The 17729-nt window shown below is 44.9% G+C and overlaps 1 protein-coding gene across 20 annotated transcripts in view; it reads right to left on the bottom strand.

Annotated features, from left to right (window-relative positions):
* BAZ2B (bromodomain adjacent to zinc finger domain 2B) overlaps positions 1 to 17729 on the bottom strand; it is a 111700-nt gene that overhangs the window by 79728 nt on the left and 14243 nt on the right. For 18 of the 20 annotated variants that reach the window (XM_082055546.1, XM_082055547.1, XM_082055545.1 and 15 more), the window contains exon 2: positions 2992 to 3034. The exons of 1 other annotated variant lie outside the window; for it this stretch is intronic. The gene's annotated coding sequence lies outside the window, so the exon portion shown is untranslated. Of the gene's footprint in view, positions 1 to 2991; positions 3035 to 17729 lie in introns of those variants that run through there. One more of the 20 variants, XM_082055537.1, reaches the window with a different exon arrangement.

The raw sequence follows: 17729 nt of genomic DNA on the forward strand, positions 1-17729 counted from the left end.
TCGGCACTGCCTGTCCCTGTGACACAGCCCCTGGTCTCAGCACTGCCTGTCCCTGGGACACAGCCCCTGGTCTCAGCACTGCCTGTCCCTGTGACACAGCCCCTGGTCTCGGCACTGCCTGTCCCTGGGACACAGCCCCTGGTCTCGGCACTGCCTGCTCCTGTGACACAGCCCCTGGTCTCAGCACTGCCTGTCCCTGTGACACAGCCCCTGGTCTCGGCACTGCCTGTCCCTGGGACACAGCCCCTGGTCTCAGCACTGCCTGTCCCTGTGACACAGCCCCGGTCTCAGCGGGGCTCGGCCTGCCCCTCACAGCCCCGGTCTCAGCAGGGCTCGGTCTCAGCAGGGCTCGGTCTCAGCAGGGCTCGGTCTCAGCAGGGCTCGGCCTGCCCCTCAACGCCTGGGCTGACTCACCTCCCGCTTACTCTCTGCCAAACCCCAGGGCCTTTCTGCTACTGCCCCCACCTGTCCTGCTAGACAAAAGTCTCTGGAAAAAAAATAATCTTTTATTCTGACTCACCCACTGTTAAGATAAATTAGTAAATGATTTATGGACTTCCAAGCAACACAAGAGCAGAGCTACAACCACAAATGAAGAACAAGCCAAGGCCTGGTGCCCTTCACACGCGGCTGAAGAGAGATGCTGATCAGCTGCCGCTCCCTGGCACAAGGCTGTTCTGTTTTCACATCCGTCTCCCAAAAACACATATGTAAACTCTTCCAGTTGTCAAGCTGAAAATTAAAGAACTCTAATTGGTTTTTTTTTCATTCAAGGATGCTGGTTGCCTTCTCAGTTTTGACCCTCTTGATTTCAGTATTTCAATTTTCCCTTTACTGCCACAGGATCTGCTACCTTCCTCAAAATCAGAAAATTAAATAAAGCCAATTTAGTTTTGCCTAAGGATTTTTAAGACTTTAAGAATATAACCAAATATCAAATGATTCATAGTAGTATTACGAATCCCAGTCACAGCACAAAAAGCACCACATACAGTACGTTCCCTCACTGTGACCTTACCCAGACCAGGGTTCTGGAGCCTGCCTGGGGTGACCGGTGAAGTCCCACTAGAAGCAGCTTTGCAGCTGAGGAGGGAACACAATACTCACATCAGCTACCAGCAGAAAAGTCCCTGAAGACCGAGATGCAAAAGATAAAGCTGTATCAACTTACACAGGGAAAATTATCTTTTCAATAGTTGCCCAGAAATGTCCTTTTAGCCTAAACATTTAAATTACAGAGCTACTGTATATTACAACTCTGACATTTAATTAGAAGAAAATATTTCTTGTTTCCCATAAGCAGACAAAGCTTTGTATGCAAATGCTAAGAACACTTCTTCCTGTAAGAAAGTCAAAGCAAAGTGAAAACTCTAATCATATGTGCTTTGAAGCACTTCTGAACTTCTAAACTTCTGAAGTAACTGCAAACAACAGTAACACTTGGTGCAAACAGATCAGCATCACTGCAAAGACAACCAGCTGCTCTTAACAATACACGGATACCACCTAAAATTCAATTTGCATCTGAGCTTCTCCAGTTGCCATCTGTACAGTAAAGCTTAATAAACCACTCATTCCTCCTAACAGATGCTAATCCTGGATTGGCAATACGTAATCAAAAGCTGCTCCTTAACCCTTACAGAAAATAACTGTTCTTAAACCTGATTTGCAGCAGCAGCATTAAAACAATTTGGAGTAACTATTACAGCAGTTGCTGTGGTGGTTTGTTTGTTTTGCTTATCAAAACTGCCTTCCGATTATAAAATACAACACATCAAACATAGTCTATTAGTTTAAAAGAAAACTGTAATAAAACTATGTATTCCACAGAGAAATACATAGCTTATTAGTTCTTTCAGTTCTCACTGCAGCTTTGTCTAAAGCCAAGTACCAGAGTAAGACAAAAACACCTTTTCTCTTTAGCTATCCCAAAAAAACGCAAGCAAATTGATGTAAATGTAAAATTATTGATTTCATAATAATCTAGTAAGCTATCTATTAAAAAAAAAGATAATTCATGCTCACTCATCATGTAGTAAAACTTACTAATTTAAGTATGTTATTTGCTATTTTCAGGGTATATTATCACAAGCATATGAAGAATTGATCATTAACATGAGGAGTATAAAAATAATAAACTAATAAACTAATAAAAACTAATAAACTAATAAAAATAATAAACATAAATAATTCATGTCAAATTCATTTCCAATTTCCCTCTCTTACTTCAGGTACCCGACAGACAGCAAGTGCCACCATAGAGTCAAGAACACACCTGAAAGATGCACCTGTGAGCTGAGCAAAGGTTTAAATCTCTATTTCAGTTCTCACTGCAGCTTTGTCTAAAGCCAAGTACCAGAGTAAGACACAAACACCTTTTCTCTTTAGCTATCCCGAAAAAACGCAAGCAAATTGATGTAAATGTAAAATTATTGATTTCATAATCATCTAGTAAGCTATCTATTAATTAAAAAAAGGATAATTCATGCCCACTTATCATGTAGTAAAATATCACACATTCTCTGACTATCCAAAATATTTTTCAAAGTTGCTAAAATGGATTTTGGAATCAAAATTCTCAGCACAACCTCTCAATCAATTTTAACTATTCCCTGAACTGTATACCATCAGATACCAAAGCTACTAAAGGCATACTGAAAACGTGCAACACACTAAAATTACATTCTATAATATTTCTATTTCAAGCCTACACACAAATAGATCCCGAAAGCACGATACCACTGTTATTATGGACAGCACTGCTACAGATCTACTCAACAGTTAGCCTGAAGTCACAAAAGTAACTGCAGATGTGGACTAAGGATCTAGAAGTCTTAGTTAAGCTCGTGCTTAATGTCTTGTGGAAAAATCAGGACCTGGATGCAGAACTTAGCACTAAGCACACAGTGCATAACATTTTCCTTCTCCCTGCACAGCTCACGCTTCTCAGAACATCATCACAACGGCCATTGCTGCAGGTTGGTTACTTACTGGGTTGGCCACGGTCAGTTCTGGGACATCGCTGGTTTGCAACCTGCAAACAGAAACAACCGTCAGCTGAGGACACAAAGCGTCCTGTCCCGACCCCTTCCCGGGGACAAACACGCCAAACGGGGCAGGAAACGTCCGCGAAACCTGTGCCTGCGAACGACACAGGACCGCGTGTCCCTTTGCGTGTACACGGTGAGTCAGAGGAATCTTCCTGTTAACATGCAAAAAGAACTCCAGCCTCCCGGAAATCAATGGGAATTTCAATTTCATTTATCCAGGCCAGAGTCGCATTCCATTGCTGACTCTCCCTAGCATGAGGGTCCCAAATTCTCCTCTCGTTATGAGGACTGAGAAGCATCACTATGTCAGCACAAAATCCACACACATTTCACCCAATGTAAAACCAGTTTTTGAAGACTTGTCCAGATTGCTTTCTTCCCAGATTTTCTGTTCCCTGGGTAGATCAAGTTTTTCTAAACACACCGTTCATCCCATTGTACAGAAAAGAGAAAAAGGCGTAAGAGATGAAACATTTGGAATACAACCATTTCAGGAAAATATTACTTGCTATAATAGGAGAACACTGATATTGTTGAGGGCTTCTAATGTTTTTTCACTGAAGACCAGTCAAGAGTCAGTGAAATTTCACATATCCTATGGTACTATGCAAATCACCCAGCATGACCATGTTAGCATGACATACTATCATTAGGCTTAACAAAAAGTCTGTATTCAGTAGGTAAATTTTAGCAGCCCATTCAAAATTACAGGTAATAAAACTAGTATTGGTGCTGAATTAATCTAATGGAGTGGTCAAACAGTGTCAACTGCACACAGTCAAGATGTTAATGAAGGTCCAAATGCAGGAATTTGACAGACTGGGAAAGCAACCGCGGGCAGATGTGCACACACAGCCTCACCGACCCTCTTCCGACGAGCCGCAGCTGACGTCAGCCGGACCACCGAGTGTCGCACACACGGACCGACAGACGTCCTGGCTATCGAATGCTGTCTGAGGGAAAGAAAAGTGCATCTTGGTGCAACTGCTGTTTCCCAAGCTAATAAATTCACTTTTAGTAGCAAAAATAGAGTTGTCTGTTATATGCGAATCTAACTTCCCATTTCTTAGTCAAGTAAACAAAAGCAAATACAATGCAACATATACCAAATGCATCACACACCGCCCTATTTCCTTCTCCCATATGCTGTACATATTCACAATGAACAAATTAAAGACCATTATCCATTCTTCATCAACAAAGAAAAGCAGATTGAACACATGGTCTTATATAACTGATGTTGTTTATTCTCCTTCCAAAGACAAAAGGTTCCATGGTTCAGAGTTTAGTCCCTTGCTGTAAACGCTACCTCAATACATTCGTAACACTCGCCACAGTTAGCAAACAAATAAAGGCCTCTACAACAGGCGGCGCAATTCCCGTCCCTTTGCAAAGGAGAACGAGCGCCCGTGCTGAAGGCCCCGGCTCCAGCGCCAGCACATCTCAGCCCCGCACGCGCGCTGCCCCTCCCGGAGCCCGCGCTCCTGCCGGCCGCGCTCAGCCTGCAGTAGCTCACCAGGGAACGGTCCTCCCTGCGGCTGTAACACTGACGTGGAAAACGGCTTTTCGGAAGTCAGCTCAAGGAAGAATCCAAATTTCTACATTTACTGAAGGTTTTAACAATAAACTGTAGAAGAAAAAAAAAAATCATTATCTACAAAGAGACCCAAATTTTATTTATATGGTAAAACTAGGGGAAAAATGACTCTGACAAGTGACTGTGAGGTTCCAAAAATCATATCATTTGCTGCAGATTTGTATACACCAAGACTGAAGCTTTGAAATTCCAAAACTAAAAACAAAGGAAGCATCTACTTCTATAAATACCACTACTAATATGCTCCTTACATATGTCAGTGTTTTTCTTCTCCCTGACTAAAAGCACCCAGGCTGGTTTTGGTCCCAGCACACAAAACACAGTGAACAGGTGCCGCGCCACACAAGCACTGCGCAGAGCGCAGAGCGCGCCAGGGCTCGCGGCCGACACGGCACCCGGCGCCAACCTCAGGAAGGTACACATCGACGCTGCCCAATCCAGAAAGCATTCAAGACCACCCAAGAATATTGTTTCAGATTAAATATTCTCTTCATGCACAACTGCACACCCGCACAAACGTGGAAAGCTCGGGATTTACCACTTAGTTGTGCAATAACAGAAGTCCTTGCGACCAGTCTGTTCTTCTCCCTCTTGGTACTCACAGTTATTGCACTAACAAAGCCCACAGAAAAGCATTTTATTGTGGTTTATTTTTTAGGTTTGCTTTTAGAACTGATTATTAGAAGCATAAAACAAAGTAGCCTTACGTGCAAACAAAATCCTAATGCAACTTGAGAATAAAAGGCTAGAAGAGCCAACATTCCACACTCAGTGCACAGAGGTAGCATTTGAAAATGTAAAAGAACAGAAAAGGCAGAGTGCCTGGAGAGGAGACTGTCAACTTTCTATCGTGTTTATACCATGTTGTTTCATGTCCATATCATGTCTCTGTGTCCTGGAGTCCGCCTGTGTCCCCGAGTCCGCCTGTGTCCTGGAGTCCGCCTGTGCCCCCTGGCTGCAGAACCGCGGGTGCAACGACCGCCGCTCATGGCAAGAAAGGGACGGTTCATGGACAGATTACATTGTTTTGTATTTTTAAATGTCATCATTAACTATGCAACATTAATGGAACCTCATCTTTTTTCCCCTACATTATTTCCTTATTGTGTACAAAGTACAGAAAAAGGAAGTTTCTTCGCTTATTATTAATAGCATATAAATGGAGCTAATTGAGGTTTGACTTAAGTGGGAAGACAGGGTGGGGTGAATTCCCACCTTTGTTACTGTTATCACTTTGCATGGTGGGTTTTTTTTAAGCAAGACTAGAATAACTGGTTCACATCCTTGCAATAGCATCTTCTTAATTAAATCAGAACTTAAAATCTGAAAGCACTGCAGAAAGCAGCAAAAACTGCACCATTTTCATCAAGCCATGGGCCAAAATGTTTTCTCTCTTGACCGCAATTTACTTCTTTCTCCAACGCAAACACACTGCAAAAGGTATGCCTGCCTTTTAAAAACAGACTCGCTGCCTGGTTTAATTATATTGCAAACAAGGGTTGAATGAACATGAGTTTTCAAGCTCATTCTTCCTGGTTTTCATGCGTAATTCAGGTGTGTCTGCTCTGGAACTGCTGGGACAGGACAGTTCACCAAGTCACGGTGTCGAAAATTACTGAAAAAGTGAGATGAGGGCAATGTTAACGTTTATAACCGGCATTTCTTGAAAACATGATAGAATATTTGATCAAATGGGGGCACTTCCCTAAAACTCACATAAATACCTGAAAAAGCTGAAGCAAGTCTCCCTGTGCAAGACAAGACATGGCACTGCTGGTACATCTGAAGTCTCAGCAAAAGAGCCTGTGATACCTATTGAAGACTAACGCACGACAACCTGCTTCTTGGAAAACCCCTCTACCGAATGGCCGGGGAAAGAGAAGTGACGGCCCTTAAACACACAGTTGTAAGAAAGTGAGCTGATTTTTAAAACACATCTTTTTTAGAAATAGTTGTAATGGCTTCTATCTCCTTTGATGAACTAATGTGTGGAAAAGCAATACCTAAAAATATTAATTTAGAACAACAGATCAACAAAAAAAGTCTCTGTTAACAATATAAGCTTTGTGCAAATATATAATTTCAGAAAGATTTTAATCTGCCAAGGCAAAAATACCTATTCTGATTTTGGAGACTGATAATTCAACAGCAGGTCAGCATTTCAGCAGCAGATTTCAGCAATGTGCCCATCGGTGCCAGCAAAGCTGGGCATCCGTCACCACGAGGAACATTTAATGCTCTCCCGAAGAGTCTGGGTTCTGGGTTTCATTGTCTTTAAGAGACTCCTGTAGTCAGGTTCTGGGTTTAATTCTCTTTAAGAGACTCCTGTAGTCAGGTTCTGGGTTTCATTGTCTTTAAGAGACTCGTGTAGTCAGGTTCTGGGTTTAATTCTCTTTAAGAGACTCCTGTAGTCAGGTTCTGGGTTTCATTGTCTTGAAGAGACTCGTGTAGTCAGGTTCTGGGTTTAATTCTCTTTAAGAGACTCATGTAGTCAGGTTCTGGGTTTCATTGTCTTGAAGAGACTCGTGTAGTCAGGTTCTGGGTTTCATTGTCTTGAAGAGACTCGTGTAGTCAGGTTCTGGGTTTAATTCTCTTTAAGAGACTCCTGTAGTCAGGTTCTGGGTTTCATTGTCTTGAAGAGACTCCCGTAGTCAGGTTCTGGGTTTCATTGTCTTTAAGAGACTCGTGTAGTCAGGTTCTGGGTTTAATTCTCTTTAAGAGACTCCCGTAGTCAGGTTCTGGGTTTAATTCTCTTTAAGAGACTCCCGTAGTCAGGTCCCGCCTGCCTGCAGTCCCTTCCTGCCCCCCCTATAAACCGGTGCTCCTGCTAAAAGACTTCACGGACCAAACCTCCTTCCGTCCCGTCCCACCTCACACAGCCCCTCTTATCACGGATCAAATGCCATTTATACATTTACCTCCTTCTCCTGTCTTTACATTCCTCAGCTTTTCAGCCTAAAATTGTTCTTTATCAGCTTAACCCCATTGGTTTGAGTCCTACATTTTGGTGGTTTTTACACTGTTTTTCTGGAGTTTGTGGCCCATAGGGCAGGAGTGTGCAAGCTCTCAGTTTTTAATTTTGTTAAATGAAACCAGCCTAGGCTCTACCAAATCCTTCAGAAAGCCTCCAAATCACCATCAGAATCCCAGAATATATTCTTCTAGATCTTCTGGTTTCTTCCACTAACTTGCAATTACGCATTCCTAACTCCATTAAGTATTTGGAAAGAGAAAACCAAACATAAGTTCAATTCCCCCAAAATCGCAGAATCATTTAGCTTGGAAAAGCCCCTTGAGATCAGAGTCCACCCGTTCCCTGCCCCATGTCTGAGAACCTCATCTCCACGTCCAGCCCTCCAGGGCTGGTGACTCCAGCACTGCCCTGGGCAGCCTGTTCCAATGCCCCACAGCCCTTTGGGGGAGAAATTGTTCCCACATCCAACCTCAGCCTCCCCGGCACAAGACTGTCTGATCATGATCAAGTAAACGCCCTCTAGACACAGTTACCATTCTGTGAATTGTTATCCTTCCCCCTAAATCACCATTAATTTAAATTTGCTGGTCTGGCCATTTTCAAATATTCTAAAAATATTAATTCTTATACTTCCAGTTCTTCTATTTCCAAATGCTGAAAATCTCTATATACACTGTAAAGAAAAATGATCCTCTTTTACACTTATTTCTTTTTCAGTGCAACAGACCACAGAAGTTTAACGACTGATCTGAGGTTTCATTTAATTCAGTAGTACCAAAAAAAAATTCCCAAGTCTTCTTCGCATTTTTCAGGTAAAACGTGTCTGAGAAACACACCGGTTTTGTGGCATCGTTATCCTCCCACGGAGACAGAAGCCAAGCTAACAAATGGGAAAGTTCAGAACGCTGAGGCACAGTTTTTATTCACGTTGCTGACTATTCCCCACAGCTTGACCAGGCGAGACTCACCTACCAAGACAAACCATCCCTTCGGGAGGAGCGGGGGCGCGTGGATCAGCCAGGCCCCCCAGCACACCAGCCCTTCCAGACCAGGAGTTCCACCGTTCTCAGGGACGGACACAACAAAGTCAGCAACGACAAAGTCTACATCAGGACTGGGTATTTTCATCAGGATTCAAGACAAAGCTTGTCTAATAGTGCTGAAAGGTTTTTGCGTCATTTAATTAGTTGTCATCAACTCCCACACTCCAGAGCCACGCAGAGTCTCCGTGACTCGGCGCTCGCAGGACACGCTCGCGTTCGCGGGACCTCCCGCGTCCACGTCCGCACGTTCCATGGACAAGAGCCACGTCATGGCCGTTCCCAGCAAGCGGAGACGTGTTGATTAACAACTCCATCGTGTCAGTGTAGATGGAAGAAAGGAACGCTGTCACTAAAAATACAACACTGATCCTCTTCCTGCCATCACCATTGGGAGGTCAAGGAAAATGTGAAACAAACTGAGTCTTTCTTCCAGCAAAGCAAGTGCCATTTTATACTTTAACATCCATTTTGAGCTGAACAAGAGAAAACCTGAGTATTACTGCACTACGAGGGCTGTATCTTCATCCTCTGTTTGAAGGCCAACCACCACCTCGAGACGGCGCTTTTGCTGCAGAACGTGTGCACTCTGGCAAACCACGGAGCTGTAACTTCAGCATCCGCGGAGCTGCTTCCATTGCCAAAACCACAGAGTTTTGCATTCTGCCCCATCGGACAGAAACCCCAGACACAAACACAACTGCACTGCATTTTGCATCACTCAGGGAACCGTGCACAGTGCTAAAAATCAACAGTCACACAGACAAATACAGCTGGGAAAAGAGAGGAAAAAAGGATGAGAAAAACAGCTAAGGGAAGAAAAAAAAAAACTATGAGAAGCAGGGAAAGCCCTTTTAAAAAAAAAAAACAACACACGTAATAAATTAGTTTACTTATTGTACTTATTGTAATTATTAGAACTGCGAATACAAATAGTTTGAAGTTATTTTGGTTTTTGCAAATGCTCACCACTGATCTAGGTACCTTTATTATGCATGTGTTCACTGGCACGGCCAGGACAAAGTTGAGACACCATATTTAAAAGGCCAGTAAGTCACTTTTATTTATTAAGCCTCCCAGCACTGCAATCTCCTGATAACACGTTTAGATGAAGTCAGAAATATAGACTTGATTCCAAATTAAATTATATCAAGTACATAAATTGTAGCAAGCAAATATCAAGAATTCTGTTCTGCACATTGTAACAAGAAGCCACTTCTTTCCAAGTAAACATCTGATTCCCAGGTCCTTAAGAAAGAAAGTAGTTTGATGTCTAGAACTTGAAATTTGGGCTCCCTCTGATGTGACAAACAGCCTGTCTCTCCTCTAATGAAAGCAAAGCACTTTAACAAATTAAACTGGAAGTTAATTGGTTATCAAGTATAGCTACATTTAAACATCCTTTACATCAGATCTTGTGTCTCTGTGTTTTTATATCAATGACAAAAACACTGCCCTGCCTGCTAGCAAAATCAATTAATCCAACTGTAAAAAAAAATATACATATCTATATAAATATATAGAATCATAGAATGTATACTTATATATCTTTCCTACTCTTAATCATGGATTCACATCATCACAGCTGGTTTGTGTTGCAGGGCCCTCCCCAGCCCCCCAGTCCCCTGCCATGACAGGGACATCGTCACCAGCTCAGGGTGCTCAGAGCCCGTCCAGCCTGGCCTGGGATGTCTCAGGGATGGTTCAGCACCCCCTCTGGTACCTGCCCAGGCTCTCACCACCCCCAGGGCAACAATTCCTTCCCCATGTCTAATTTTAACCTGCCTCACCAACCAGCTGCCATTTAGAGCCTGAGATTCCCTGGGAGAAAAAGACCACTTGTGTTGGGTGACACCGAAGAGTTAATTTAGACCTCATGCAGAAGTACTATTTTTGAGAGAGAAACACGGTTACTTTTAACATTTACTTGTAATTGTTCTCTTGATGTGTGATACATTTTTAAAAAATCATTTTTAGTATTAAATATACAAGAGATTAGATGACCTGAAGCAGGTAGGACAGCATATTTTCATAAAACGGGGAGGGGGATGGCGTGGAATTCTGTGCCATGAAAGTTTATTTGGCAAAGGACTGCTGGAACCCAGGAACAAAACCACTTCAGAAAAAGCAACCTTACAAACTGCTAAGATCATACTATCTACTATATAACAGTACACGTATTTTATAGGCACATCAGAAAAAAACAATAATAGATTTAACAATAAAAGCATTACAGGAATGGAGACAATTTTTACCCACAAATATGTATTAAGGAACAACAATAATCTACTGTAATTCTAATTCACTCTTCCCCAAGGTAACATTCTCTTCTTTAAGCACAACTGCGGAACACTTTCAGGCACTGGAATATCCTGCTGATGGGACCAAGAGTTTCCGTGTCCCCACACACGATGTTCAAACCCAGCCCTCGGTCACCCGGGCACCAACACCACAGCTCCGGCACCAACACTGTCCTACGACACACCGCGCGACCCCAGCTCCGCCTGTCGCACAGTCCCTGACACCATCGCATCGCCTCTGCTGTATCCACACGCTCTGTCCTGGAGACCCGCAGCCTGCTGCTCTTGCACAGAAGCAGCACATACTCAAGCCAGTTACTCAGCTTTGTACAGGGAGGAGCCTTTAACAAATACCTAGTAATATAAATAGCAGCAACACATAAGAAAGATGTATCAGGATATGAAGTAGCTGTGATAATAAAATACCCCATATATGATTCAAATATTGCATCTTCATTCTCATTTAATACTGTTTAGTAAAATATTTTAAATTAAAAATCTTGTAGTAAACTTTATTCATTTACATCACTCCACTACAGTTAGAACGCTGCTCTTACTCATAACAGTGAGAGTTAGAAGATAACGGGTCATACAGTATGTTTCCTTGTTACATGTACAGCGAAGGCAGCATACTTTTCAAATCCAACACAAGATGTAAAAATGGCCTTTGTTATTGTAGAGAGATTTTTAAGTATTTCTTTAGTTTCTGAAGTTTACTGTCTTTCCAAAAAAAGGCACCCAAGTTAGTAAGGTAACTTCAGCACAGCACAGAACAGGGGGAAACACCTGTGTTCCGAATTTGTAAAATCATGGTACCTTTATACATTACTTGATGTCTTTGTACTTGCAGAAATGGAGAGTGACTATTAAAAGGCAGAACTACAACCATAAAAAACCAAAACTACTGAACGCACTTTATCAAATTAAAACAATTACTTTAAAGTAACATATTACACTTTGGGAACAATAAAAGGCTTCGAACTGGTCAAAGTGCAAATAATCATATCACAGGCACTATAAAAGCCTGCATCACAGAAAAACAACAGCACTAATGGACATCGTGGGTTGTTTATGCCACACGACAGGCGTACCTCGACGACTGACACATCACTTGTACAGGTGTACAACACGGAGCCTGAAAACAAAACCACAGCAGCCTGGGGGGGGGCTGTTCCAGAGGCCCCGAACGCAGAACCCGGCTGCAGAGAGTTCGCTGCTCTGAGGCCGAAAGGCAGAGCGGACCCAGCACCACGCGCGGCTCCGCACCGGAGGGACCCGGCACAGGCACAGCCGGCGCCGGAAAAGCCGGGCGAACGGCGCTCGCGCCCCGCGGGAACGCTGACACGCACCAGCCGCGCTGCCGGCGCCACCAAAGCGTGCTCCTTCCCTCAAACAGAAGAGAACTTCCACTTCAATTTATGCCAATAGTGTCATTGATACTACAGCTCTGTGATGCTTGGTTAAGGAAAAAAAGCAGGTAACAATGATTTACATCTAGTTGGACTCAGTAATTATTTTATTATAAGCTTAGTAACAAGTTCTTCAGTTCTATCTCTGACAGATTACTGTACATATTTACATTGCTAAGTTCTCTCTTACCCAAAACCTAAGGTGAAAGGGAGAAGAGTTGATTTTTCTTTTATTAATATTAAAATTAGCTCCTTTGTTTTTCCCTGAAAAATGAGGATTATCTCCTTTCAACTTTCTCCAAGCCTAAACAAAATACACAACTTTCTGGTCTGTAGCTCCATTCCGTTAACATACAACATTTGTATTATTCTGAGGAAACGCACCAAGAAGAACGGAAGTTTAACCAATAACGCTCAGGCTTGTACTCACACAGTTTACCACAAAGTTACTAAGACCTCCGTTGTGTCAACCTTCCCTCACAACATGATATAGCAGCAGGATTATAAAAAAGCCATTTTTGTGCTTTCCACATTTGTCCCTTTCCTTAAGGCACGCTTCCATGAAGTCCTTCTCTTTCAGGACATTGTGCATTGACTGTCAAAACAGTATAAACCACGAAACAACAAAAAGCTAACTTTTCAAAGTTCACATTGGGTAGACCATATTTTAATCCTCATGCATCTTATTCCAATGAAACTTAAAGACCTCTGAATTTTAGAATACATTACTTTGAGACCATAGCAATATCCTACCCTTCTGGTCAGAACTTAAGACCCTGCATGTGCTCCTAGCATCGCTCTGACACAAAATCAGTTTAAACAAATCACTAAAACATCCTAAAATATAGAACGTCAGGATCATCCTAACATCCTAAAATATAGAACACAGGATGACAGAGTGGTCGAGATTGAGCGGGAGGTCACCAAACTCCCTTGCTCAAGCAGGGTCACCCAGCGCCAGTTGCCCAGGCCTGTCCCCAGATGACTCTGGAGTATCTCCAGGGGTGAAGGTATCACAGCCTCTCAGGGCAGCCTGTGTCCCTGCTCAGTCACCCTCACGGTGAAAACGTGTCTCCTGATGTTCAGGGCGAACCTCGGGTGTCTGAGTCTGTGCCGCTGCCCTTGTCCCATCCCTGTCCCCTCTGAGCAGAGCTGGCCCTGTGCTCTGGGCAGCTCCCTCCAGGTGTTCATCTCATTGACCAGACCTGAGCCCCCAGCCTGACCAGTGCAGCCCTTGACCAGACCTGAGCCCCCAGCCTGACCAGTGCAGCCCTTGACCAGACCTGAGCCCCCAGCCTGACCAGTGCAGCCCTTGACCAGACCTGAGCCCCCAGCCTGACCGGCCCAGCCCTTGACCAGACCTGAGCCCCCAGCCTGGCCGGCCCAGCCCCTGACCAGACCTGAGCCCCCAGCCTGGCCGGCCCAGCCCTTGACCAGACCTGAGCCCCCAGCCTGGCCGGCCCAGCCCTTGACCAGACCTGAGCCCCCAGCCTGACCAGTGCAGCCCTTGACCAGACCTGAGCCCCCAGCCTGACCAGCGCAGCCCTTGACCAGACCTGAGCCCCCAGCCTGACCAGTGCAGCCCTTGACCAGACCTGAGCCCCCAGCCTGACCGGCCCAGCCCTTGACCAGACCTGAGCCCCCAGCCTGGCCGGCCCAGCCCTTGACCAGACCTGAGCCCCCAGCCTGACCGGCCCAGCCCCTGACCAGACCTGAGCCCCCAGCCTGGCCGGCCCAGCCCTTGACCAGACCTGAGCCCCCAGCCTGGCCGGCCCAGCCCTTGACCAGACCTGAGCCCCCAGCCTGACCGGCCCAGCCCCTGACCAGACCTGAGCCCCCAGCCTGGCCGGCCCAGCCCTTGACCAGACCTGAGCCCCCAGCCTGGCCGGCCCAGCCCTTGACCAGACCTGAGCCCCCAGCCTGGCCGGCCCAGCCCTTGACCAGACCTGAGCCCCCAGCCTGGCCGGCCCAGCCCTTGACCAGACCTGAGCCCCCAGCCTGACCAGCGCAGCCCTTGACCAGACCTGAGCCCCCAGCCTGACTGGCCCAGCCCTTGACCAGACCTGAGCCCCCAGCCTGGCCGGCCCAGCCCTTGACCAGACCTGAGCCCCCAGCCTGGCCAGCCCAGCCCTTGACCAGACCTGAGCCCCCAGCCTGGCCGGCCCAGCCCTTGACCAGACCTGAGCCCCCAGCCTGGCCGGCCCAGCCCTTGACCAGACCTGAGCCCCCAGCCTGGCCGGCCCAGCCCTTGACCAGACCTGAGCCCCCAGCGCTGCCCCGCGGCAGCTCCAGCCTGTGCTGCTGCCCCAACAGTCACCGCCTGCCACAAAACTGGAGAACTTCGCCTTTGCATGTCTGGCCTACTCTCAGTTATGGCTGAAAATGAACAGCCAGCAAAAGTTACCGCATGGAACAGACAGGCACATGGACAAACAGGTGAAAAGACACAGCGTGGTCATAGAATTTTATGTGTGTTGACAAGTACTTAAAAGGGAAAGAGCCACAAAGGAACCTCCTGTGTAATTAGGAGTAACCAGAAACATTATGGAAGCAGATCAGTTTTATCAGAAATTTCCCATTCCATTTCATAAACAGCATTTGAGTTCCATTTCTAAACGGAGTGTAAACACAAGTTAATCTGCAGCTCCAAGGCTAATGAGGCTCTAGATCCATGACAATAACTATTTCAGGATTCTCAAAACTCTGTATTTTGTAGAACCAGTATTCAAATGCATGTTTCATTTTTTAACTAATGCCATCCTATGTGTAACACGCAGCTTTTTAATTGGGATGGTACCTCACATCATAAAGAATCACAATGTGAATAGTGTATGTGCACCAAGGCCTTCCCAAAGTCCAGGTAAACAACATCCACAGCCTTTCCCTCACCCACTGAACAGGTCACCTTGTCACAGGACGAGATCGGGTTGGCCAAGCAGGACCTGCCCTTTGTTAACCCGTGCCGACGGGGCCGGATCGCCTGGCTGTCCCGTAGGCGCCTCGTGACGGCTCCTGGACAGTCTGCTCCACGGGCTGCCCGGCAGCGACCTCAGACCCACAGGCCTGCGATTCCTCCTTCGCGCCCTTCTCGTAGACGGGCGTCACCTTTGCCAGCCCTCAGTCAGCTGGGACATCCGCGGTCAGCCAGGCCTGCTGAGACGTGCCTGGAGGTGGCGGGAGCTCCCTGCTGCGCCGGGCCGGCCTTCGGCACCGCCTCACCTCCAGCACACAGGGCCAGGCTGCTCCTGCGCCTCCGCCGCCTCCTAGAACCTTCGCTGCAGTAGAGCATAACGTATTCCAGCTCTTTAGAACTAACTACCCAACTATCACATACAATCTTTCACATTCCTGGCACTGCTATTTCTCTGTTTCTTGCAAAGAAAGTTAAATGCAGTATATCCACATACAGAACAGCCAGCCTAATACTTAAGCCTGTTTATGACAACTAATACACTCAGGCTTCTGTGTTTAAGAAAAATGTTGTTTGCTATTAGGAGCAATGTCATAGCAATTATAACTCTGAGATGTTGTTATTTTAAAAGCTGCATTTCAGCAATTTCCACCAAAAATGCGGTTACTAGTACTATGTCTTTCACGCTGACAGCGCTCACAGGTTGCCTGTCGCACTCAAACGAACCAACAAACCAACACGTTTCTGGTGTGTCCCAAGCGCCTGCTCTCACGGGGATCCCGCCGGCCGCGGTGGCCTCCCGTGGCGCTGCCTCCGCGCGGGCCAGCGCAGAACCAGAGCCAGAGCCCAGAGCCCAGCTCCGCTCCGCGCACGGGGGCGCCGGCGCTTCCAGCTCCTTCCTTACCGCTCCAGCCAAACGCGCCAGCTCCAGTTCAACCACAGCTTCCTTGCAATGTTGTGTGACGTCTTTAGGATAGGACATTTTTCATTTCCACTTAAATTAATGCTAACAATATACTTCGAGTTGACACCTACCACAGTTTCTCTTTTGGGGTTTTTTTAGATGTTAATTCACAAGACTTTGGTACTTTTCATGTAACAGTTTTGTTGTTTACTACATTGCTATCACATTTTTTTCCCAATGAGAAGAACTTCTATTGACTAAGTAACTAACCTATTTATACACTTTATACATTTTTACTAGTAGTTGCACACTATTTCCATTCCTCAAAGTTCCGTTCAATGTTGAACACCTTTTCAGAGAGTTCTTAAAAACATATTTAAGATAGACCCAACACAAAGTTTTATATAAAAACTTTCTTGTACATAAAAAAAAAACCCAATTTTTAAAGAAAGTTCTACCATCATGCTGCAAGGACTTGCCCAAACCCCTTCGTGTAGAAACGTCACGCCAGCACCCCTGCTATTGCTTCACATGGCTTGGGACTTTCACACTTGTCAGGCAAACTCGAACTCCAAAATTAGAAAAGAATTGGATTTTCTTGTTATTTTTGTCATATGTGCTTTAGTTTGTATCTCTAATATGCCAGTTGCTACATCTTAGCTATAATATGCATCATGCACACTAAAACTGTTGTGTTTTGTAATTCTGTCATCCAACTATTGAAATGTTCATATATGCTAATATACAAACACCTACACACTACCCAAAGCTTAACTAAATCTTCTAAAACTAACCAAGGATCAGGTCCAGTCAAAGAACAGTCACACAGAACAACAGCTACTCAAATGCATCAAACAGTTTATAGTTTCAAGAGTTCTCTTAAACTAAGAAAAAACATACAATAGAACTATGTAGTTGGTGCTCTAGGAATTAGCAGAACTAGTACCGGATTAACAGTTGAGGCGTGTAAGGATTTGTTCATGGCCCAAACTATCAACACCAAAGGAACTGGTTTAATGGCATGTCCCTGGTTTTTAGAATGCTTTATTTGACTAAAATACATGTTATTTTGCCTGTCAGACACCTGTGCAGTTTGGTCTGAATGAAATTTACTTGCATCTACCAAACTTTTATGAAATCAGTGACTGAAAGGCATTTATGGACACATGCACTATAGTCAAAATTGTTCATTTTCAGGATTTAATGGAAACTTACACAAATTAAGACAGAATATACTTGCGTATCAAATCCCAAAACCATTTGTCAAATCCAAAACTGAAGCAGCTCTTCAACTCTGTCTTCTACTGACACATTAACCTGACTGCTCATGGCCTGTTCCTCAAACTCATAGAAAAAGACCCTGTTCTCATGTGCTTTCTCCCAAGTCACAAAAAGGTGAAGCAAAACGTGCCACAGTAATTTAAGTATTTGCTTTATTATCCCCTCTAAAACATCTGTTCCCACAAAAAGACAAGGAGAAACTAAGACAGTTCTGGCACTGGCTGCTGGTTCTCGGGTTCTGCTTCTGTTCCCTCAGCAACTGA

The sequence above is a fragment of the Streptopelia decaocto genome (assembly GCF_964273445.1).
Source record: "Streptopelia decaocto genome assembly, chromosome: 6".
NCBI lineage: Eukaryota > Metazoa > Chordata > Aves > Columbiformes > Columbidae > Streptopelia > Streptopelia decaocto.